The sequence below is a fragment of the Sturnira hondurensis genome, unplaced genomic scaffold (assembly GCF_014824575.4).
Source record: "Sturnira hondurensis isolate 20B ecotype Veracruz unplaced genomic scaffold, ASM1482457v3 Scaffold0019978, whole genome shotgun sequence".
NCBI classification, from domain to species: Eukaryota; Metazoa; Chordata; class Mammalia; order Chiroptera; family Phyllostomidae; genus Sturnira; species Sturnira hondurensis.
Window position 1 is genome coordinate 247,025 of NW_028092609.1, and position 25,263 is coordinate 272,287.

Below are 25,263 nucleotides of genomic sequence, written 5' to 3' on the forward strand. Positions count from 1 at the left end.
AGTGTGGGCGGGGCCACCCAGGATTCAGAGGGCTGCACGGCGTGGCTGGTGTGTGCCCGAAACAGGAACAGTGAGGGAGGAAGGGGGACTGGTGCCGCGTTTCTGCACAGAAATCCCCTGTGGTTTAAACAGGGTAAACTTCTCATAATTTGTAATCATCAGTGGCTGGCCAGGCTGAGAACTGTTTTACATTGTATTCATAGTTACAGTTTTAATGGAAAGGACCAGAGGTCATTCTGTTACTGTTACTACTAACAAGCATTGTACATACATACAAAATACTTCCCAAAGAGCCCAGAAAATGACACAGAATCCCAAGGCAAAAGGGATGCAGATGATATTAATCACTCTAAAATTTCAAAGCTAATACAACAACAGAAGTTTATTTAAACACACACACACACACACACACACACCCACCCACCCACCCACCCACCCAATACTGTTAGGATGCTAGGCAGAGGAGAAAACCGCCCTCCCCCCCAATTTCTTTCCCAGCACTTAAACCATGTCATGTCCCTGTGCCAAACCCACACACTGGGAGTCACACCTGACTCCTCCCCTTCGCCGCCAGCTCCCCTTCTGTCCTGGCCCGGGTGCCCCCTCAGTGTCCCCCACTGGCCAGCCCTGACGAGCCCCAGCCCCAGGGACTCGTCATCATCTTCCTCCCCATCTCTCCAACACACTACGCCATTCCTGCCGCAGAGCCTTGGCACACGCCACTGCCTCACCCTGGGAGCTCACCTCCGAGGGAGGTGCACAGACCCCACCACCACAGCATCTGGCCCGCTGCCCAGAGTCCTCAGGGCGCCCCCGACCATGCTGCCGCGTCCAGCCCTACCTCCCACCCGCCTCTCCCCTGCCACTTCCTGTTCCCCTCGAGACCTCGTTACAGCACATCCCTACCCGGGCTTCACCCAGGCACGTTCGCTGCTTCCTCCAGAAGGTCCGTTCGGGGGGCATCTCACCCACAGTGGCCCCCTAACTCGTCGACACAGACCGGGACGTGCTGCCCCTGCACGAATGAGACCATGGCAAAGAAAAACCACAGGGTGAGCAGTCAGCAGCCGCATCCCTGCAGCTGCGCGTTGACCTCTCCCGGATCACCCAGGAAAGGAAAGAAGACGGGTTACCAGATGAGAGCCAAAATAACTTAGTGACCCTTAAAAAGTCAAGTCTTCTCCAATGGTCAGCTTACGTGGTCACTTAGTGGAAAGACCTCCCCACCCCAGCCTCCTGGGTGGCCAAGCGGAGCCCCTGCAGTGAGCCCCACGCACATGCCCCCAGCACCTCATCTGACACCACATTTACGGGCAACCCCTGGAAAATGGAAGAGGTCCGAGACTTTAAAAGATTGGGAACAAAACATCCCCACGACTCTACACAGCTCCAGGACTGTCTTTGAGTCCTGAGCCATCCTGGAGCACACATGAATTTCTCAGAGCAGCGAAATGCAGAAAAGCAGCTCCTTGGAAAAGCCGAGGGCTGGGGGAGAGGAGCACAGGGCCACCGTCACCGGCCGCCGCAGACCAGCGCTGTCTCCCTCTTCGCTGCAGGTCCTTGAAACAAGAGACCTTGCCGAAGCGGAAGCCTCGGTCGGGCCAAAAACAAACGAGTGAACAAGTGAGAGGGAGAGGACGCACACGCGGACGCACGAAGGGCAAGACCCCAGTGTCCGTGGGTGTCAGGACTGAGATGGCGAGCGTGGCAGCCTGTCCATCCTGTACCCTCAGCTGTGGTGTCTAAAGGGGAAGTGGCTGCACACAGATGACACTCGTCCCCTGCTCAGACCGCCGAGGGAGCCGGGTAACAGCCCGCACGCACCCCACCCTCTGTGTACGTCCTTCACAGGACCAAACCCTCTCTCTTCCCAGCGTCTACAGTAGGAAGAACAACGAACTTCCATTCTGGAGAAAAACGCTATTGCAGCTGGAGAAACACTCCTGGAGATCAGAACAAGATATTCCGACTCAGGAATTGCGCATCCGACACGGGAGTGTGTGAAAGTATGAATAAGCAGATCTGGGGAAATATTATGGAGCCATGGCAACAGGAAACGCGGAAGAAACTCCAGTTGCACAGGACTTTAAAAAAAATACACCAGATACTAAAATACTAGCAAAAAGCTACCCTGACTCACACTGTTCTCCTCAGACACTCAGAGAACAGCCAGTCCTTGACAGCCTTCCAGGTTTTTCCTCACAGGACACACGTGCGAGAGAGAAAGGCAGTAAAAAGAAGCAAAAGGAGATTTGGGCATTTTCTCTAATTTCACCAGCAACTTGGTACTAATGAGGCCTTATGCATATTGGAGTTTGCTGGGACTGTGGCAACATACCTTTGTACAACGAGCATTGTTTCGAGGCTTTCCATAAAAGCCAATCGCACCCAGAAAGTCCAACGGAGGCGCCGCATGTCCCGCGTGGCGTTCCCACATGGAGAGGGTGGAGAAGACCCCGGGTCCTTTCTGTTGCTACATACGGCCCGCCAAGGCCTTGTGTAGGACCGTGACCTCCTTCCCCCCTTCACCTGCACGCAGGCCCCACTCCCGCCCTGGGACCCCCTCCCCACCGCGTGTCCTCTCACTCTGCGTGTCCGTACACATCTTTGAATGAGGCAGCCACATACGGAAGATCCTCGTGAGCCCACACGTGGAATAATCCCACGGCCCCAGGGCCCCGCTCCAGCCTGCTCTCCCTGCCCGGCAGGCCTCCGCCGCCGGAGGGACCTGAACAACCCACACCACACGCCGCCGCCACCAGAGACCGTCCTTCTTGCCACCTCCTACCCATGCTGCAAGGCTGAGTTTAAGTGCCACCTCCTGAGGAGCCTTCCCCTCCCACACCAGTGACCCTCTGCCCACCACTGTCCCTTTGTAGTTCCTCTACGGTGCCATTATTTCCCCAGCAAAGCTGTCAGCTCCCAAGGGGACCCTGGTGCCTGTCACAGTGCCTGCGGCTGCTGAGTGACAACAGCTAGAGGAAGGAAGAATGGAGCCGGGGAGTAGATTTTGCAGGGAAACCTCAGAGTGCCGGGCGCCCTCGCCCGTCCGGGGTGCGCCTCTGCTCGGTCCCCGTCCCTGCTCACCGCATCCCCTCCCTCCCTGTCCCAGGAACGTCAGGACTCTCCCGTGTACACAGCCCCTCTTGCACGCGCCCAGAGACTGGTTCTGGACACACTGCACCCTCACCGACAATTCTGTCTGCAGTCAGAGCATCAGAGAAGCCCGTCTGTGGGAAAGAGCTGCAGCCAGTGGCGAAGAGCTCCCACGAAGTCCGGAACTCGGGCGACCCCTACCATTCACTGCGAAGGGGCTAATTTTTTCTTTTGCAACATAAATGATTCAAGTCCCATAACCACTGAGATTTCAACTTGGTTTGTTACCAAAAGCCCAGAAGAATCACTCAGGTACAGGACAGCACCGGGCAGGGGCAAGCGTTGCCCACACAGACAAAGGTCAACCTGAGACAGGGCTCAGGGCGGGAAATCTCAAACACGTGGGCCTGTGTAAACAGGTGCTGACTGGGAGCACCTTCAAAAAAAACCATGAGACCTGGAAGCCTGCTGCAGACGCCCACTTCCACGCAGAGGAGGAGAGTCCCCGTGTGTCCTGTGAGGGGCTGCCTGGGCGTCCCCAGGGCACAGGCAGGGATCGGGGCAGCATGGGGACTGACCCAGCACCTGGGTCTTATAAGCTGCGTGCTCCAAGCAAGGCCCACCACTGCTCTGCCTCTGGTTTTCCACTCGTAGAACGGGAAGACAGTGCCCACACTGCAGTCTGCTTACCGAGCGGCACCTTCGCTAACCCAAGGAAGGCTCTCTCTCCCACAGCCAACACCACTGCTGGCTCCCTCCCCGGCCCCGCAGCTGCACCCCCTCGCCTAAGTTCATTCCCCTGAACCCAGCCCTCCCTAACCCAGACTTGCCCGAGGCCCACCGTGAGTGCAGGGCAGGCTTGCAGGCGCTGAGCCCTCCCCACTGAATCCACATAGCTCCAGGAAGCAGGGATGGTGAGCACCCCGCGGGGCCCTGAGCTGTGTGGGGGCCAGCTGCACAGACATGGAGCCCGAAGGCCTCCTCCTCTGCGGTCGCGCAATCCCGGACTGCCGTCTCCAGAAGGCTCCGTCTCCCACTGCCAGTGAGACGATCAGGTACGAGGCCCGCCTGGCCTGGCCTGGCCGGGCCCAGCCCACTTTCCCCAGCTCACTCTCTTACCAGCCCAGCCACCCTGGCTCGGAGTAAGCCAAAACCATCCTGCCAAATGCTGGACCTGAGCCGACAGCCCCAAGAGCAGATGCCATCCGACTATAGGGCAGCACACACAGTGTGTCCACAGCAGGCCCAGCGAGCAGCCACTTCAGATAAGTTGGGAACGGCCTCTCGACGTCACGCACTCTGTCCGCACGGGGTACAGTTTCTAACTTAGAAAGCAGATGAATTAGTCCCTTGTTCATAATTGTATATGAATAGTGAACACTCAGCAGTGAATTCCTGTGGCCTGAGAATGAAAATAAAATGGTTCTGAAGATCCTAGAGAAAGAAGGTCAGTTTATTTATTCTTAACATCAGCCTGAAGGAGGAAGGAAAGCCCAGAGGTGGAAAGTGCTTAAGAAAGCCCCGTCGATGGGCACACGAGGCCCTGGAAGGCCTGGGCTTGCCCGCCCAGCGGTCTTGGAGGTAGACCCAACCCGCACTGTGGGCCCGAGCCGTTGCAGCACACAGCAGCCTTCGGAGGCATCTAGTGAAGTCCCCTCTCTAGAATGGGCTTGCTGGGAGGGTGCATCTATGTCAGGGCCACACAGACACAGGCCGCCTGGCAAGTGCCTGGTGCCCTTCAGGACAGCCTGGCACGTCAGCTCCCACCATGCGCCATCCGTGCAGGCTCACAGAGGTCCTTGTCCTGTTCCACCTGGAAGTCCGTGGGGAAGGTCTCTGCCCTTCAACTCCATGTGTGACCCAAAGCAGGAGCTCCAGAAATGAGACAGGACCACAAGGCAAAGTGCAGAGAAGGAGGGCGGGGACCTGGAGGTTAGAGAAAGCCACACTGTCTGTGTGGGGCGTTCACAGTAAATTGAGATATGGAACCGTGCAGACACCCTTGAAAGACAGTGTTTTGCCTCTGGTGCCTTCTACGCCCACTGGCTCACGGGAAACAAGTCCTGGCACTCCCGTGGTCATCTTCAGATGGCTTTCCACATTCCGGGTGACATGTCTCAGGGTACAGAGAGCAGGCAACAAAGGCAGGACAAGACCCAGAGTCGCCTGGTCTCAGCCCAGCTCAGGGTCAGTCCCCCCACACGTCTCCTCGAAGAGCTGGGCAAACAGCATGTGCTCCTGTCCCGCCTTACGTAACAGGAGCGTGTCAGCTGACAGGTCCGTGCGTGGACTGACTTCCACAGCAACCCCCCACCAGCCTCCACTTGGCAAGCACCCTGGGAACCTGGGGACTCAGGCGGAAGACCGCCCTAAGCTAAACACTGACTTGTTGTTCCGCAGGTTTAAAAATAGAAAACGTTACTCTAAAAGGACAAAACTGACAGTTTTCCAAGCTGAGATTCTTGTGAGAATGCAAACAGCCGTGCGAGACAGTGTATACACGAAGAGTACAAGGTTTAAAAGAAAAACGGTTCGGAGCGGGCCCAGCTGGGTAAGTGGTCTAGCGCCGGCCACTTCCACCTCCCAGCCCCGGGAGAGGCCAGCCCCACGGTGGGAACGGAACACACTGGGACGACATTTCTATGGGAAACAGGACCACCTTTGCTTTCAAGGTTGGGGTGGGACAATGGAGCCAGGAGACCTGCATTCTACTCTGGCCTTGACCTGCACACGCCACCTGCCCTCCAGCCACGGCTCCCCCGCCCACTAAAAGACAGCATCCCCTGAATCGCTGTGCCAGCTGTGTGCCCGTCGTGCTGCCGAGTCCTGTGGTCAGTCCCTCCACCACCCCCTCATTCACCAACTCACTCATCCCAAACGCCTACTGCAGCCCAGGTGTGGACGCTCACAGCGTACCAGACCAAGTCCCGGCTTCCCAGAGCCCGCATTTTAATGGAGTCTGCACACACCGGGCCTTCTACAAACTGCCGAAGGCGGGAATGCTCACCCAGCACCTGCCACAACCGCGCTTCTGAAGCTGGAATTTTCCCCTGGCCCACCGCATCAGCGCAGCCTGCTGTGGGGCCGGTGGTGAAGGTGAGGCTGGAGCAGGACAACACTGTGATCAGTCTAACGAAGGCTATCTGTTGTTGTTATTATTATTATTACATAGCCATTAAAGAATAAAAACAAATGGGATGGAAACAATGCTGGTGTAAAAACTCAGTTTCCTTCTTTGCTTGGTAATTAGCAGAGCATCTTACTCCAGAAACAGGCTTGTATACTCCACGCGGCGAGAGGAGGGAAGTGCGTGGCGGAGTAAGTTGTCTGACTGTGAGCTGCTGGAGAGCAAGCGTGGAGCTAGGTTTTAGTGGGGCGAGATGGGGGTCCGGATTCACTCCTTTCCACGCAGATCTTGGTGGTCCCAGCGCTGACTGTTCAAGAGACCGTTCTTTCGCTCACTGAACTAGCTTGGCACTCTCGTCCGAAATCAAGTGGCCATGAGTGGAAGGGGTTTGTCCTGTTCTTGAGTCTATCCCACTGATTGCCCTCGAGCCAACACCACACTGCTGTGAACACTCGTGGGTGTGTGGAACTTTTTGAAACTGGGAAGAGTGAGTGCTCTGATTTCGTTCTGCCTTTTCAAGGTTGTCTTGACTGTTCTGAATACCTTGCATTTCCGTATGAATTTCAGAATCAACTGTTCGACTTCTATGAACAGCAGCCAGCCAGGCCCCGGACAGGGGTTGCAGTGGACCGGCCAATCAGTGGGGAGCATCGCCATGGCAACAGTGGCCTGTCTTCCGTTCACGGACGTGCTGAGGTCGCCTCTCACTTCCTCCAACAATGTCGTCTAGTTTTCAGTGTGCAACTCTTACGCTTCATTTGTTAGGTTCGTTCCTAAACGTTTTATTCTTTTTCATGCTAGTGTACATGGAACTGTTTTCTTAGTTTAATTTCTGGATTAGTCATTAGAAATACATGCTAGCTTCCAGCATAGCATGTATTTCATATACTGACCTGTATCATGCAAACCTGCTGAACCGTGTACTAGTTCTGATAGTTTGTTAGTGGATTCCTCAGGAGTTTTACGTACAAGACCACGTCCCCTTTCCATTCTGACCTGTGTGCCTTCCACCTCTCTTCTCACCTCACTGCCCTGGTGAGACCCTCCGGTGCGCTGTGAGTATAGGCGGCGAGAGCCGATGCCCTGTCCTTTCAGTCCGTCCTTTCCCTGCCCCCCCAGCTCCGCAAGTTTTCACACACGTTCTCGATCAGGTCGAGAAGGTTCCTACCCTGCGCAGTGTTGCCATCATGCAGGGTGTCGGGCTGAAGGGCTGTGCTCGGGTTTTTAAGGTTACAGAAAAACAGCTATCACACCAAAGACGGAATTAACTTAGATTTAAACCACCTGACGATACATTATATATATGAATTCGTCTTAAGTGTCAGACAGAGCCAAATAAAAATCTATTTTAAGCAATTCAAAGAAAATAGCTGCTTCTCTGGCTCTGAGAAAAAGATAATAAATTGTGATGTTAAAGAAACAAAGAGGCTGCTGTAACCTGAATCTTGGCCTCTCACCTTTCTCCCGAAACAACAGGAGCGTCAGCCCCCGCACCAGCTCCTCCACCAACACGGACCCTGGGCTCTATGCAGTCGCCCAGCCACCAGCCCGGCCGGCCAGCCAGTGTCTTATGGAGGCGCCGGGGGCTCAGACTCCCGGATCTCCGTGTCCCACTCCATCAGTGTCCGGGTGCCTGGGGCTCTGGCAGGGATACGGGGGCAACCAGAGCAAGGGGACTAGGCGATGCCTGAATGGCCTCCTGCCTGGAGGCTGGAAATCGGAGACTGGACAGCAGAATGCGGAACACCTGGAGGACAGGGGCCCCAGGTCAGAGACTGGGGCATCTACCACTTCCAGACCATTGAGGACCTGAGGGCTCGGATCTTTGCAAGTTCTGTGGACAATGCCCGCATCACTCTGGAGGTTGACGATGACCGTCTTGCTGCTGATGACTTCAGAGTCAAGCATGAGACGGAGCTGGCCATGTGCCAGCCTGTGGAGAGTGACATCAATGGGCTCTGAAAGGTCACTGATGACACAAATATCACTCAGTTACAGCCGGAGACAGATCAAGCCTCTCAAGGAGGAGCTGCTCTTGATGAAGAAAAAACATGCGGAGGAAGCGAAGGGCCCACAAAGCCAGACTGTCAGCACTGCGTTGACCAGGGATTTGGATGCCCCCAAATCTCAGGACCTCAGCAAAATCACAGAGGACACCTGGGCTCCACGAGGAGCCAGACAAGTACTGGTCCCACCAGACTGAGGACAGCACCACAGCAGTCACCTCTGCTGGGAGAGGTGAGATGCACGGAGCTGAGCTCAGCACGGAGCTCAGCACGGAGCTGAGATGCGTGGTCCAGTCCTTGGAGATGGACGTGGACCAGCCTGAGGGCATGGAGGCGCACCATGCCAGGCGGCGGGGCAGCTCGACGAGACCCTGATGTACATGGAGTCAGACCAGTCCAGACCTGGGCAAAGGGGCGGTGCCTGGCCCAGGAGCACAGGCCCTACCGAATACCAAGGTTGAGCTGGAAGCTGAGATCACCACCCACCACCACCTGCTAGAAGAAGGGAAGGACTTCGATCTTGGTGACACACAACTCCATACCACCCATCCGAAAGGCCAGCCCCCGCCCCCCCCGCAGGACTGTGGACTGCAAAGTGATGTCTGAGGTCAATGATACCAAAGTTTCGAAGCATTAAGGCAGCAGATGTGGGGCACCCCATGGGGGCAGGAGGCCAATAAAAAGGCAAAGATCATTAGAAAAAAAGAAGAAACAAAAGATATCAGAAAATATGATGGATGGACCCAAAACCTACATATTTAAACGCTTGTACGATAAAATGTCATGTGGAAAGCAAACAAAGAAAATGGATTCAACACGACTGATCGCATCTTCTCTCTAAAACACAGTACAGGCAGACACGAAGAGGGAGGGCCCCAGAGGAGCACGTGGGAGGAAAGGCAGCTGCAGCACCGACGGGATCGCTCCCTGAGCTTCTGCCCGCAACACCAGGCCACGCAACCAGGGAGAAGCCTCGGAAGTCCCTGGCCCTCTGCCTTCTGCCTGTCACCCACTGAGAAGCCTCACGCTACAGCTGCAGGACAACAGAGTCTCCTCCGCCAGCCTGGCCCCAGAGGGACTGTGGGGGACCACACCCCAGCATCCCACAGGGGACGTGCACAGTGAGCAAGAGAGACGTTTTTGTTAGGTTAAGCCTCTGAGATTCGGGGTTTACTTGTCACTGCAGCATAACCTAGCCAAGTCAAACACAGCAAACCACCACATGGAGAAAACAGCTTATTAACGCTCTTTAAAAATGGAAATAACTTATAAAAATAAGAAAAGTTAAGACTTCTGGCCAAGAGGGAGGCATAGGTGGAAACACTGTGCCTCCTCACACAACCAAAATTAAGGACAACAAAGATTTAGAAACAAAAACACAACCAGAACAGACAAAAAACTGAACTGTATGGAAGTCTGACAACCATGGACACAGACCGGTAAGAGGGGCAGAGGCAGCAGCTGGTGTAGAGGGGTCCCAGCAGGAAAAAGTGTGGTTGGCAGACCCAGGCATGCAGGCGGTGCGGGGCCGACCGTGGTCACACATTCAGGAGCACACAGACTAGGCAAAAATGGGCAGTGAGACAGACCGTGCAACCCAGGGCCCCAGTGACAAGAAATAAAGCCTAAAAGCACCGATTGAAAAGGTGCCGGGAGATACTCCCAGCCTCACAGGAGAGTTCGTTGGAGAGACCCACGGGGTCCTAGAATGTACACAAGCACACCCACCCGGGGAACCAGCACCAGAAAGGCCCAATTTGCTTGTGGGAAGCCACAGAGGGGACTGAGATCCAAGCAAGCGCCATTGTTCCCTCTCTGACCCCGCCCCCACATACAGCATCAGAACCCAGCAACTGGGTTGCCCCGCCCTGTTGAACACCTAAGACTCCGTACCTCATACGTAACATGCACAACCTGACCCCCCCCCAAAAAGGGGCTCAAATGGAAGAACAGATCAAAGCCCCAGAGCCAATACATCTAAGCGACCAAGAGATAACCAACCTATCAGATGCACAGTTCAAAGCACTGGTGATCAGGATGCTCACAGAATTGGTTGATTTTGGTCACAAATTAGATGAAAAAATGAAGGTTACACTAAGTGAAATGAAGGAAAATGCACAGGGAACAAATAGTGATGGAAAGAAAACTGGGACTCAAATCAATGGAGTAGACCAGAAGGAAGAAAGAAATAACCACACAGAAAAGAATGAAGAAACAAGAATTTTAAACAAATGAGGTGAGGCTTAGGAACCTTCCTAAAGGTTAAACATTCCAACATCCAAATTATAGGGGTACCAGAAGGGGAAGAGGAAGAGCAACAAATGGAAAAGTTATTTTAACAAATAATAAAGGAGAACTTCCCCAATTTGGCAAAGAAAATGGACTTCCAGGAAGTACTAGAACCTCAGAGAGTTCCAAAGCAGGTGGACCCAAGGAGGAACACACCAAGACACATCATAATTACATTAGCCAAGATTAAAATGAAGGAGAGAATCCTAGAAGCAGCAAGAAATAAGGGGACAGTCACCTACAAAGGAGTTCTCATCAGACTGTCAGCTGATTTCTCAAAAAAAAAACACAAACAAACAAACAAAAAAAACTTGCAGGCAAGAAGGGGCTGGAAAGAAGTATTCCAAGTCATGAAAGGCAAGGACCTACATCCAAGATTGCTCTATCCAGCAAAGCTTTCATTTAGAATGGGAGGGCAGATAAAGTGCTTCTCAGACAAGGTCAAATTCAAGGAGTTCATCATCACCAAGCCCTTATTATATGAAATGTTAAAGGAACTTATCTAAGAAGAAGAAGATAAAAAATATGAACAGTAAAAAGACAGCAAACTCACAGTTATTAACAACCACATCTAAAACAAAAGCAAACTAAGAGGACAGCTAGATCAGGAGTGGAACCATAGAAATGAAGATCACATGGAGGGTTAGCAACAGGGGAGTGGGAGGAGGAGAAGGGGGGAGAAGGTACAGAGAATAAGTAGCATAGACGGTAGGTAGAAAATAGACAGGGGGGTAGGCAAGAGTATGTGGGAAATGTAGAAGCTAAAGAACTTATGACACATGGACACACACTAAAGGGGGGGAATGTGGGTGGGAGGGGGTGTGCAGGGTGAAGCGAAATGAAGGGAGGCAATGGGACAACTGTAATGGCATAATCAATGAAACATTATAAAAAAAAAAGTTAAAACGGCAATGCCAGTCACAGTGGGGCTACAGGAAAACGGGGATGTACTCTACCGTTGCCAATAGCCTTCACAGAAAAATCTGGAAACACAGACCAAGGCTAGTAGCAGTTACCAACCTCTGACCTGCAGTCCCGCTCTGGGAATATGTTTCAGGCACATGAACTCAGGGGAAAAGAGCTTGAACAAAATGCTCCTCTCGGTACCATTTGCACGGCAGAGGGCGGAGGCAAGTCCAACGCCACAAACAGGGAAACAATGAAGCCTCGAGAGCGGGGCACCACGCGGCCGTCGTCAGGAGTGGGCAGGTGGCCGCCTGATGCCCGAACACAGTGGAGGCGCAGAAGAGCAGCCAGCACAAAACACGGCAGACACATTCGGCACGGGTGAACTCCAAGGGCAAGGGCTGAGAGTCTTCGCTTCTGTAGCCCCGGTGAGGCCGACGCTCAGAGACCTGCCCCATGGCTGGACGTCTACAACAACAAACGACCACATCCCGGGGGGAGGCCGGCAGGGATGGAGAAGAGCGGTGAGGGAGCGGGTCTCCTTAGCCTTGCTTCTGTACGATGGCCGCAGTGTGTCCACTTCATGAGGCACACACTCGCCATAGGAACGGGAATCTGTTTTTCACATAACAAAGCTGGATTCACATTTCCGGGGACTGAATGGGTGGGCCACACACGGCTTTACACAGAGAAACGCTCACGGAAACCAGCTCCCCAACACTAGGCAGGAGTCCTCCTCTGGTGGTGTCCCTGACGTTCCAGGAGGGGCTGGCGGGCTGGGCCACCTGTCGGCGTCAGGCACAGAGTGGGAGCAGGTCCCCACAAGGTCGTGCCCATCGCCGGAGGAGTGATGGACACACAGCGAAGACTTCATCACTCTCACACCTGGCACTTTCTCAGCTGACTCCTGTTCGTGGGCACAGAACCTTCTCCCCCAACTCTAAAAGCCAAGTGCCTTCCTTTGGGCTAACAGACCCGTCCATGGAGGAGGTTCACCAGAAGTTTAAAGAGCAGTATCACCGAGCTGTCTGTCACCAGACAGACCCTCCTAGTTCTGCTGTCGCCTTAAACCCACCACACCCCAGCCCCCGCCCCTCCTTCGCCCTGGGCTGGCCAGTGCCGCCCTCAAGGCATCTCCCAATCACACTGGCCTCAGCCCCTCGAAGTCGCAGGCAGTCCGCTGAATGGCGGAGGACCTCGCACCTCCTCAGGCGTCCCCCTCTCTGCCTCTGTCTCCTGAGGTGATGTCCTGCAGACCTTCTCCCTGGCCACCTCCCTTCCTCTGGCTCTCAGCAGATGACACATCCCAGTTCACAGAATAGGGATCAGCAAGCAGTCGGAGGCCCCTCCACGTCTTGCTGTGACTTGAAAACGCGTCCGCCCACAGGCTGACCTCCCCACGCATGCTCCTGTCTAAGGCTGTCCCCTCATCCCGCTCTTCTCACGGCCGCAGGACCCGTCTCTGCCCACCAGTCCCTTCCTCCGCATCCTCAGCCTGGACTGCTCAGCCCTCTCCCCATCACAGCCAAGCTTCTTACAAGAGCTACCCTCTCCCAAGCCCTGCAGTCCTCACCCTGCCCATTTACTTCCCAGGCCACTGCTTCCTCTCCCGTCTCCCTAGTGCAAGTACTCAGACTAGAAAGCCAAGAGCTCCCTGGTGTCAGGCTGCAGATGCGTCCCAGGCTCCCCAGTGTTAAACTGCAGCTTCAGGCCTTCCCACTGCCTCTCCTGCACCAGCCCCCCCAGCCACACCCCTGCCATCTCTGAGCTGCGTCTCCTGCTCTTCCTCCTCCTCTTCGGCCCAGGCCTGGGAGGCTGGGGTTCCTCGAAATTCTGTCCCAGCCTGACCCTCCTGCTGCACACTCTGCCTCAGCGAGCCCTTCTGCTCCCCCATTCAGCAAACCCCTAAACCTCACGACCACCGACTGGCTCCTCTGGCCCAGCTCTCTCCCATGAACTCCAGTCCCACACATCTGACTGCCCACTGGGCACCTCTACTTGGCCATGACACAGTCCCTGCAACCCACTTCCTACCCCCCGGGGCCCACTGCTGTCCTTGGGTTTCCTGCACAGGAAGGGTCTCATCACGCACCCGGCCGCACACCTGCCCACCGCAGTTGGTCAGTTTCCAAGGCCTGGCGACACTGGCTCTTCAACAGCCCCCGAGTCCTCCCGCTCTGCCCATCCTCACAGCAATTGGATACCTTTGTTCAGGTTGCCAACCGTCTTTTGCCCAGATCACTAGGGCCTAACTTGTCCCCAGCCACCAAGCTTTCTCCAGGATGCAACAATGGTGGTCTGTGTGTCTCTTAGAAATCGAGTTGTGCTCCCACTTGAAATCCCTCCAAGATTTCTTACTGTGGCCAGCAGGGCCTCTCAGTTCTAACCACTGCCCCCTCCAGCCTCTCCACGCAACACCCCATCACACTGTACCTGCTCCAGCCACAGGTCCCAACCTGCAGTTTGGTCCACACAAGTCCCGCACTCCTGTTGCCTCTGCGGCTCCACCCGTTCATTCCCTCTGTACAGACACACACTGAACAAACACACAAACAAGTGCAAGGAGGAGGAACTAATTTCTTGTTGTCAAATAGTTTCAAAAGCTATTCCATTAGCTCTACAATATTAAAAAACCTTTAAACCGAGTGTGAGCACAATGCAACGTGTCTAATTTCATCCAGAGCGAGGCCTCCAAAATCCCAGGGGCCCGAAGCCCCCCTCAGTCTAAGGGGGCAGAACGGAGACAGACACAGCCCCAGCGCTGGCGGGGAGGAGGGAGGAAGCACTGCCCCTCCCGGCACCTGACTTGGCGACAGCAATAACTCGCCGTGTGCCCGCTGCTCTCCACGCAGCCCCTAATGCTCACCACAGCCTGCATGGGGCCACCTTTGGGGGACCCACCCTGGGCTCCACCACGCAGATGGGGAGGGGACAGGAGCTGTTCTCAGGCCTGGCCCTGCTCTCGCCCCCGACCCTCAATTCCCCTTCTTCACAACACTGGGGGTGGGCTGTGTGAAAAGGGGCCCTGAACTTCTGATTCTGACCATTCTAAATGTGGAAGGGGGCACGACCTCAGGTCGCCAGAGCCTGAAGAAAGTATGGATTGGCCACAACAAAACACACCCAGCAGATGTGGCTTCTTCCACCCCACAAATGTGAGCATTCTGCACAGACTGCCCGAGCAGCCACACCCAGTGAAGACCCGCGTCCCGGCTCTACAGGACGAGCACACACGGATTTGCCGCCATGTCGACCCAGGAAGGGTCCCGGTCCTGCCACAACACGTAAGCTGCCTGACAAGGACGGAAGCCGTGTTATTCCAACTCAACCTCAGAATCCCTCCACACAAGCAGTGTGCGCACACCCTCATGCCCAGCTGGAAGTCAGGGCTGGTGAGCACAGAAGGACAGGTCAGCTCATTGCCACTGCCGCCCCCCACCCCTGTTCACTCCAGGGTCCCTTGACACCCTGCCCCCAGCACCTAACCAGGGACAGGTGGCCGCGGCCCGAGAGACGTGTACGATGAAGCCGCAGGGAACTGGGCTGTCCGTTCAGGCCCCTCCACTTCATCTGTCCCCTGAGTTCTCGGGGCAGCTCCACCACCACCACCTAATAAGCCACACCAGACACTTCCCGAAGATTCCTTCTCTCGGGTGGCAGCACTCACCCAGTGGGGTCCTTCTTCCTTGAGCTGCAAGGTTTCCAACTCAAGACACACGCTGGAAGCCTAAACAAAGAAGAGCCCCAAAGGCCCAGATGAGACGGGAAGATTCTGTGGCAAAAGCAGAAGGAAAACGGAAGAACGGGTCAGGAGGCTGTCCTTTGTTCAGGCAAGAAAACGGCGGCACTCGACACGGCGGGCCAGGGGGGAGAAGTGCTGACCCCTGGGAGCGGGCGGCCGTCGAGGCCGGCTCCCGAGCTCCGACAAAGGGCATTATCACGGCACGTGTGAGTCAGAGTGGCCCCGGGTCCGCTGCTCAGGCTTCCTTCGCCCCTCCGCTCTGCGGCAGCCCCTCGGAGAAGCAGGGCTTCCTGTCACACAAAGGGCCTCGGTGGGCAGTTCCCCACTGCCTCCTTCCTGCGCAGACCTGGCGCTTCCCAGGCTCTTCCCTCCCTCGGAGTCTGCCTGAGAGTCTGCCTGAGCCTCTGCCGAACCCGCGAGAAGGGGCTGCAGCCCTGGCTGAAGGGGAGAGAACCCCACCAAAGAGCGTGGAGCTCCGGACAGACCTAGGTCTCTGAAACGTGCTTCTGTGGTTCTTTACGAGACGTGCTGGCGTGACTGCTGAATGGCCCAGTGCCTCGTGCAACATCCTTAAGAGGTTTGGGATTGATACTGCTTATCTGTAAAATGGAATCAATCTGCCTTCAAGGTTCTGAGGATCAAGTGGCGTCTGTCTGGGGCTGGCACTGTGCTAGTGCGGGGCCTTCAACAGTCGGTGGCAGTGCCAGAGTGAGGGTGGCGACTGCGGGCCGGCCTCTGTCCAAAGAGCCAGGCACGGCCACGGACCACTCCCCTCCCACGAGGCTGACCAACACGCAACCTCCTCCGACACAGGGGGTGCCAAGTGCTTGGAGAGGACTCTGCTCAGAATGCTACGAGAACAGACGGGGGTCCAGGGAGGATGCACGGGGCTGAAGTTTCCACGGGAGCTCACCAGGTGGAGAGGCAGAGACAGGCCTCCCAGGGAGAAGACCCTGCAAAGCAAAGAGGAGGCACCACCCAGCGCAGCGCAGCGTCACGCAGGCCCTCGGAACAGGCCCTGGGAAGTGGCTGTGGCCTCGAAGGGGAGGAGGGAGAATTTACAAAGAGCAGAGCACCCGTGGGCCTGAGTCACTCACCCCAGCAGGAACAGACTCCTGCCCATCCCGTCCACCTCCCAGCTCTGCCTGAGAGCCGCCCCCACCCCCGCCAGAGCTCTGTCAGGAAGTGAAGCCTTCAAGTGCTTCTCAAGCAGTGTGGTGAACCTGCGCCTTTGAAGTTAAAAATAGTCATGCAAATCACGAAAGGATTTGGATTCTAAGCATCTCATAGGTGTCTCTGCACTCAACTACGGTGCGGCTTCCTCAAATGTGCACGCTGGGGCCAGAGTCTCCTGCTCCAAAGAAGGACACGGCCAGTTGGACCTGGCATGACAAACTGACGACCGAGTTCTGATCTGATGGTGGTTTTCCTCTTTGAAGAGCTCACGGAACATGAAGGTCTACCCAGTAATCTGAAAATAACATGGGGAACCCACTTATCAAGCAACAACCTGAAACTAATGAGCTAAAACCGAGCATAAAGTTAATAGCAGAAGCTCCCCTTAAACGGGGAGAGTTGAGTGAGAGCAGGGTTTGAACCGGCAGCGGCAGCTCTGAGCTCTCGTTTCTGAGCCCCTTGCGTCTCACCCGCACAGCAGGTATGCCCGTGGCTAGCCGACTTCCCGGGGCGCTGTGAGAGGTTCAAACAGCACACACATGTGAGTGCCTGAGCGACGAGGCGCAGAGCGAACGTCCTCTGGACCTGCCTGTCCCTACAATGCCCCAGTCTCCCTGGTTATGACCCACCCTGGAGGGTACAGGTCACCCCAGCAAATAGGCCTTACACACTCACTTCTCAGTTCAGCACCAGTGAGCTCTCCAGGAACACAAAGCAAACACCTGCAGTGTTAAGCCTCCTGTGTATTTTGTTCATGAGGCTACCTGCCTAATCACATTTGCAGGTACCAGATGACAAGAGGGGAAATCAGTGACATTCCCACTCGAGGTGAAATGACCAGCTCCCTACATGAGGATGATGTGAGAAGCCCTGCAGGAAACGGCTTGTCGCTCTCTTAACCGCAGGGACAACCCTGAACCCAGACATGCACAGGCGCACAGGTCATAACACACACACGTGTGTGTGCATGCACACCCCATCCTCTTTCTCTTTCCCTCCACAGCCCCCTTCACCCCTGCTGCTGCCCTGCATACACACCACAGATCCTTTCCTTAACAAAACATCTGTCAATTTGGCTGACTTAAAAAATAGCCTGTGTCCCAAATTTTCAATAAAATATGTAATTTATTCTGAAAAACTCAGTAGAATATTAAGTCAAAACAATGATGCTCTATTATTTTATGTATATTTCCCCCAATATTCGGAACACATGACTTCCTGAGTGCCAGAACCCTTGCTAAGAGCTGGCGAAGGTGGTGGAGTAAACCAGGTGAGACAGGGCCCTGCAGGCCCTGGGCACCCAGTGCAGCAGCAGGAAAGGTAAGTCAAGGTCACATCGGACTGGGAGGGGGTGGGGCGAGGAGGGGAGGGGTGGGGGGAGAGGAAGGGGAAGCCTGCTACCTGCAGCCCAGTGGCAGGAGTCTGAGGCGCAGGCTGCTCTGAGAAGCTGGAAAGACAAACCAAAGAGAACGCCCTGGAGCGCACAGATAGTCCGAGGCGTGTGAAATGCGGACATGAGCTTACTCTCCACCGTGTGTGAAACACAGACCCGAGCTTACTCTAAAATGCCTGTTTCAGGGTGGGTGCCTGCCCAGAACAGAGGTCCGTCTGGAAGGCAGCACCAGAGCCCACGCACTTTTCACTCACCAAGACGTACTTCACGAAGGCACAGGAAACACCGGGCCCTGCTGGGAGCCAGAGGACTTACAGACAGACCAGTACGGGGTGCAGGGGCAGGGAGTGGGGCCTGGGGAGGCCCTAGGCCAGTGCGGGCCAGAGTGGGGGGCTCTACTGCAGACACAGTGGTGGTCAGGGAGGTTCTCCTGAGGAGGGGACATCTGAGCAAATACTGGAATAAATGTTAACATTTATTCCCCTTCTCTGGATGATGGAATATGTGAGTTTTGGGTTTTTCCTTTTTCCATACACATGTTTCTTAATTTTCTTCCCTAAAAACATATTAGTTGGGTTACTTTTGAAAATCCAAAAGGAAGCTGAGGCTCCACCTCGGCACCTCCGTCACTCCCACAGTGTGGACGCAAGCGTTTCCGGTGAAGGAACCTGAGCCCCTACCTTCAAGTCAGACAACTGGCCCGGGATCACTCACACTCCTGGGGCTCCCGGTGCCCGCGCCTCTCGGCCTGTCCTGCAGAGAACCCAGGCAGCGCCTCCCTGGCTGCAGTGAACTGGCGACCGCCTTTCCCCCCAGATTTGAAACACCAGCCTCCCAACTTACTTCTTAGCACAGACCCCTCCAGAGCCGACTCCGCACAACCCAGCACGGGGCAGCCGCTGGCTCAGCACCCACTCCTAGGCACGTGGGTGGCCTCCCAGACACACTGCCCTGCACTCACCTTCCCCTCCCCCCGCGCCCACCCTAGCCTTCCTTCTTCAGTAAACAAGCCCATCAGCAGCAGCACTGCTGCCCGGACCCTTCTCCTTCCTTCGCATTGCACATCCCATCAGCTCCACCTTGAAACAGGGCCAGAAGGTGGCCACCTCACACCACCTCTGCTTCAGCTACCTGGGTCAAGCCACCACACTCAAAAATTGCCAAGAGGTGCCCATCACACTTACCTACCCTTCCCTCTCTGACCTACGAGATCCCACTTGGCCTCAGCTTCCAACTCATCTCGGCTCCTTCCAGTGCCGGCTCCTGACTCCTCCAGCTATGGTGACCTTCCTGTGGGCTGCCCAACGCCCCAGGAGTCACCCCACCTTTGCAGTGGCTGCCGCTCTGTCAGGAAACAGCCTTCCTCCAGCCCCTGCAGGCTCTGCCCCTCACATCGTCAGCTGTCTGAAAGCCCTCCCTACCCCGTCCCCATTCCTCTGACACTCAGGCCCCACTCTGCTGCATTTTCTCAGTAACACTCGGCCCCAGGCACCAAGTTATATATTCATATATGATTTCTTCCCACTCACAAGAACACAAGCCCCTGAAGAACAAAGTCCTTGTTCACCCTGTATCCTTGGCATTGATGCATGACAGGCACATGGTAAACATGTCCGGAATGCACGAGTTGCGGAGCATGCTGGGCTCCGCCGGCGCAGACACAGTATGACAGAGCAGACTTCTGCTCTCAGCAGCCGGGCACACCAGGTATCTTAGCGACTCTCCTGTTGCAAAATGAAAAGCTGAACAAAAATGATTGCATCACTGGGCTGGCAAGAAGTAGAGGAAGCTGAAGACACCAAAAAGACAAGTTAAAAGAAGCCACCCTAGAAAGTAAGCAGGTACGCAACCTGACACACCTAACGAAGTTCCACAAGGAGACGACATGAAGAATAGGGAAGAAGCAGTGTCTACAGATAATTTTTCAGAATGCTCAAAGGCTGGATCACACATCGAGGAAGCCCAATGAACTCAACAAGATTTTAAACAGAGAGTTACAACACTACATATTAAAGCAAAACTATAAAGCCTCAAAGTTACAGAACAGATCATAAAGGCAGCCGGCAGGCTGAGAACAAAAGTGGAAGCCAGAAGACACTGGAATAATGCATACTCCACACCACGTAACAACTGCCAACTAAGAACTCCATACCCGGCAAAACTAGTTTTTATAAATGAAGAACTATGCATTTTCAGACAGATAAACAAATACCACGCAGAAACCCCTTGCAGAAAAGGACATTCTCAAGGATAAGCTTCATGCGAAAAGGAATGACCTGAGCACAAGGACGGCAGGAGCACACGTGGCAAACACACAGTGTCAAGAGCACCGGCGGCAGGAAGTGCAGTGTCCAATGTGCAGAAGTGAACGATTCAGAAAAGAAACACTGGACAAGCTGGACGGGGCGTGGAGTTGAAAGGTGTTCAATCCTTCCATTCATCAGGAGAAAAGTAAAGACATTACTTTAAATTCCAAGTGTTAAAATATCGAGGACAGCCACAAAAAGGCTAGACAGAATTTAGTTTCTAAACTAAGAGAAAACAAATGCAAAGAGTTGGGGAGTGGAGAGGGGTGCACAATGCGACTCAAAAGAAGGCAAAAAAAAACCCCCAACAACAACAAAACCCAAACACCTTCCTAAATTACATAAATGTCTAACCACTGTTATATGCCTGAAACTAATACAGTACTGTATGTCGACTGCAATCAAAAAATTTAAAAAAGGCCCTGGCTGGCGTAGCTCAGTGGATTGAGCGCGGGCCTGCGAACCAGACGATCGCGGTTCGATTCCCAGCCAGGGCAGATGCCTGGGTTGCAGGCCGGTTCCTTGCAGGCTAACTACCAGCAGGGGACGCACAAAAGGCAACCATACATTGATGTTTCTCTCCCTCTCTCCTTCCCCTCTAAAGATATATAAATAAATAAAATCTTTAAAGAAAATTTAAAAAGTTTTTAAAGTTTAACTCACCAGAAAAAACTAGAGCAAATAGAAGGCACAGGAACAAAAAAAGGCTACATCTATTTGGTGCCATTTCTGTTTAAATTGTACTAGAGGTATTGCCGATGCAATAAAGAAAATAGGAAAAGGTGTAAGAATGAGAAAGGAAGGAAGAAAACATCACTATTCGCAGGTGACAGGGCTGCATCGAGGCGGATGGACACTGGAACAACATCTGTCTNAAAAATTTAAAAAGTTTTTAAAGTTTAACTCACCAAGAAAAACTATAGCAAATAGAAGGCACAGGAACAAAAAAAGGCTACATCTATTTGGTGCCATTTCTGTTTAAATTGTACTAGAGGTATTGCCGATGCAATAAAGAAAATAGGAAAAGGTGTAAGAATGAGAAAGGAAGGAAGAAAACATCACTATTCGCAGGTGACAGGGCTGCATCGAGGCGGATGGACACTGGAACAACATCTGTCTAGAATGACAGCTCCCAGCGGGAGTTAAGGAAGACCAACCGAAGCACAGGGCTGGGGCGCCGGCACCAGGTTTCACTAACACGGCAGAAACGCCGTCATTATCTTCATCTGACAGATTAAGAAACTGAGGCTCAGGCAGGCGAAATATCTTGCCCAAAGCCACATGGCAAGTAAATGGTTGCTCCTGAAATTAAGTCTATCCGTCCCCAAAACCATGCTTGCCACAGAGGAAGAGAAATGCCGAGGACACCACCCACACTCTGTCAGAGGCGAGTGTGACTGTGATTACAAGCGCGCTGGGGCAAAAGGGCAGCGGGGACGGTGGGAGGGGAGCCTGGGACGCAATCTGGAGCTTGCTCTGCAGGGAGCGGGAACAGCATGTGCTAAGGGGGAAGGTATAAAAGAATCAAGAACGTGTAGCGTGGGAGCAAGAAGCAGAGCAGCTGAAAACAAGGAGGCAAAACAGGTGCCACCAGGCCGGGGCCTTGAAGGCCACACTGGGCATGTGGAAGGGATATCTGGAAGGGACACTGGGCATGTGGAAGGGATATCTGGAAGGGATAGGGACCGAACAAGAGCCCGTGAAGGGGCGTCCCTTCGACGAAGTGGAGAGCAGGCCACGGAGACTCTAGACCTGGGCCTCCAGACACACCAGCCACCGGCTCCTGAACACTTGAAATGCAGCGAGTGCAACTGAAGCATTGACTTTTTAATTTTATCTACTTGTAGTTCATTTGAATGTAAGTCGACATGTGTGGTTGGTGGTTCCCTCACTGGTACAGCCCCAGAGGTGAGAGACTGCACAGAGAGAACGGGTCAGGAGGCCTGGACAGAGGAGGACACCGAAGAGGAAGAACAGAGAGGGCACAGTGACAGATGATGCCAAGGAGGGGGCGAGCAGAAGAGGAAAGAGATGAAAACTTCCTCATTTTGAAGGCAAGGTAGGCAGCAATGCCGCAAAGACAGGAAACTCTGGAAAACAGAACCAACTGGGACCGACAGGCAGGCCTTTTCTATGCCGTTCCTGTGCCTTTCCCGGGGCTGTCCACCATCACTTCACTGACCGCCTCTTTCCAGTCATTAGCCTCCACCTCTCAGGCTCCATCATCTCCTTCCGGATTTCGCGGACCTGTTGATGCTGAGCAAAGCGGTCTTTCGAATCCGATGGTTGCTTTTTTTTTTTTCAGTAAAACCAACAGAGAACAGACAAAACAAATAACAATCAGTAGTCTTGACATCAACACGAGCTTACATCGCGGCCCGCTGTTTTGGACCCTGGAGCTCATTCTGTCGTGGGGAAGATCCATGCCATGGAAACCAGGCAGTTTTTGCCCTGAACATCTTCAGTCCTTAGCTGGAATTTTCTAAGAGCAACTTCATTCTGCACATCAGCTAGACTCACTTCAAAACACGGCCCTGAGGTCATCAGACATGATTTTGGTTCCTTGAGTTCTGTGACTAGTGTTTTTCCCACATTTCTCATACCGAACATGGCAGATGCTTTCATGTCACATCATGTCACGTAACATGTATCTTCCTTAGAAAATGGACCAACCACTTCCTTTTTGGCTCCCTTTTGGCTGCCATTCTTTTTTTTAAAAATATTTTTTTTATTTATTTTTAGAGGGGAAAGGAAGGAGAGAGAGAGAAATATCAATGTATGGTTGCCTCTCGTGAGTCCCCCGCCAGGAACTGGCCTGCAACCCAGGCATGTGCCCTGACTGGGAATCGAACCACGATCGTGTGGTTCGCAGTCCCATGCTCAATGCACTGAGCTACACCAGCCAGGGCTTGGCTGCCATTCTTAAAGTACTCTTAAGGCGGGGTGGGGGGGGTGGGGGAGAGGTTATCTTTTACTTTGGAAACACATCAAAAGGGGATTATGCAATGAAGCAGCTAAGCCGTGCCCCTCACAGACGTCACAGGCATGACTGGGCTAGACAACATTTCCTTCTCGGAGTCAAGAATGGCCAGCAAGGGGAAGGGTAGGGACGAGGGGACTGGGAGGAGAAGGGCCGGGGAAGGCTCGTGCTGAGGGCCAGGCACTTGTCCCTGCAGACCGCCGTGGCACTGCTGCTCCGAGAGGCAAAAGGCCCAGAGACGCCCTGTTCTTTCTGACCTGCCTGCCTCTGTGCATCTGGTTCCTCCCACCACTTCTGTGTGGAAGGAACTGACAAACCCCCATCCCCAAAACACACCACCAAACTGTGAGGCTTCCCTCAGCCTCCCCCCTTCTCCACGGCAGAATAAGGTCCCTACAGCTCGAGATGAAAACTCCTCACCCTGGCACCTGCCCGCCTAGGCTGTGACCTTCTCAGAAGCAAGAACTCAGTCTCAACCATCGTGGGCCCCAGCTGAGCACCGGGCCTGACACTGACCAAGTGGACAAAAGCTAACTCTATTTTTTTTGAAAGTATCTATATGTACAAATATATTGTGCACTGTATTTAAAAGGCAGTATTACTCTTCCCAGACTCACTTCCTTTTTTCCCCTCATACGGTGCAATTGTGGGGAGAAAGGTCCCTCCAAGGCTGCTCCAAAGCCCGTGGGAGGGAATGGCCCAGTAGACCTGGGGCTCTGCTGATGGAGCCAAGTCGCCCGGGGCGCAGTCACCTCTGCACCACCTGTTTGTGGTCTGGTTGGTGGCGGCCAGGTACTGAGCAAACCACAGGAAGCCACCCGGGAGGAAGCTCAGCACACGACGAAGCCCGGCATGAAGACATTCCTTGGGAAGGTTAGGAACAGGCACTGAATAAGAAAGATGGTGTCGATAATCTGGGAGTGTCCAAGGTCATCGGCATAAGTCTCCACTATGAGTCCAACACCACTACCAGCTGGACCAGACATGCTGTGCTCACTGTGACCACGATGGCAGCTGAGGCCATCGATGTCAGGAGGTAGGCGGGGAAGTACGTGGCGCCCCGGGCCAATGCAGCCACGCGCCCCAACAGTGATGGTCAGACGGCGCACTCCAGCTGTACACACCACCGGGCTTGGACCACACTGGCTTCCCCCAGTCACGCGCAGAGGGCCTCGTGTTCTTTGGGGACATCACTGCATCGAATTCATCAACTTGAAGAAGCAACAATTCGTTTGCTTTTGCTACGGTACCAGGGTCAGCTACACAACCTAGGGTGAACAGGACCAGGTTTACAATCGGCAGCAGCCGTGGCAGAAGAAGACACAAGGAGAACCCCAGCTCCTGGCAGTAGCCAAACACTTCTCGGCGCGTGCAGCGCGCAGCGTTCCTCTCAAGATGAGGGGCAGGATGATGAAGGCGTGGCTTCGGGCACGAAAGAGGTAATGAAGCGATCTTAGCATGGCTCTGCGCAGGCATCCTGGAATTACACAGGAACATATCCGTGTGCCGCCCCTGATCACACCTTCCAGGGAACCGGTGTTCGAGCAGATGCAGATCGCACCACCGCCGTCGGCACCAAAGCCAGGTGGGAACAAGAAGAGAACCAGATCCACCCCGGGGACATGGCTCGTTTGGGCAATTTTTGGCAGGCAGCTCTGGTGTTCTTCCCCCCAACATTCACAGAGAATTCAAACATGCTCTCGTGCACAGTGGCAGGTGCCTGGTCCAACAGGTGCCACCCACGGCCACCGGAGACAGGGCTCCTCCAGGAGGCTGGGTCTGGTTCCAGGAACGAATGACCATCGCACTGTGCTGGTGCCTCCAGGGCATGCCCAGAACTCTTTATTTTAAACCAAATCTCTCTCAAAAGGAGAAATGTCAATGCTCTTTGTGCTTGAGGTTAACTCATTGGACACGCATGCCAAAGGGTCCTCACCCAGTTCAGAAGTTAAATGAGAGGAATGCACGCGTGCACAAATGAGCAACTGCTCTGGCCCGCGCATCGTGGTGGGCAGCTCCTCCGGGCAGGAGCCTGGTGGGGGCGGGGAACAAACACGGAGCTCACTCCGGTGCCTTCACACAGGACAGCGACAGTTTGCATAAACCTCACATGCTGATTTTTCATCATTTCAACTTCTACCACCCCAATTTCAAACTCTTCAACCTTAGCAGGTTACCAGATGTGCCCAAGAATAAATGTCATGCCTTAGAGCTCAACATTAAATACGAGATTTCTCCTCTT

At 54.1% G+C, this 25,263-nt stretch overlaps 1 protein-coding gene and 2 pseudogenes across 5 annotated transcripts in view; 1 reads left to right on the top strand and 2 right to left on the bottom strand.

Moving 5' to 3' along the window:
• PACSIN2 (protein kinase C and casein kinase substrate in neurons 2) overlaps window positions 1-25,263 on the bottom strand; it is a 115,517-nt gene that overhangs the window by 40,780 nt on the left and 49,474 nt on the right. For 4 of the 5 annotated variants that reach the window (XM_037028518.1, XM_037028516.1, XM_037028517.1 and 1 more), the window contains exon 2: window positions 15,092-15,151. The exons of the other annotated variant lie outside the window; for it this stretch is intronic. The gene's annotated coding sequence lies outside the window, so the exon portion shown is untranslated. The remainder of the gene's footprint in view (window positions 1-15,091; window positions 15,152-25,263) is intronic. 5 annotated transcript variants of the gene reach the window in all.
• LOC118974915 (keratin, type I cytoskeletal 18-like) lies at window positions 7,915-8,604 on the top strand (annotated as a pseudogene).
• LOC118974916 (palmitoyltransferase ZDHHC4-like) lies at window positions 23,056-24,688 on the bottom strand (annotated as a pseudogene).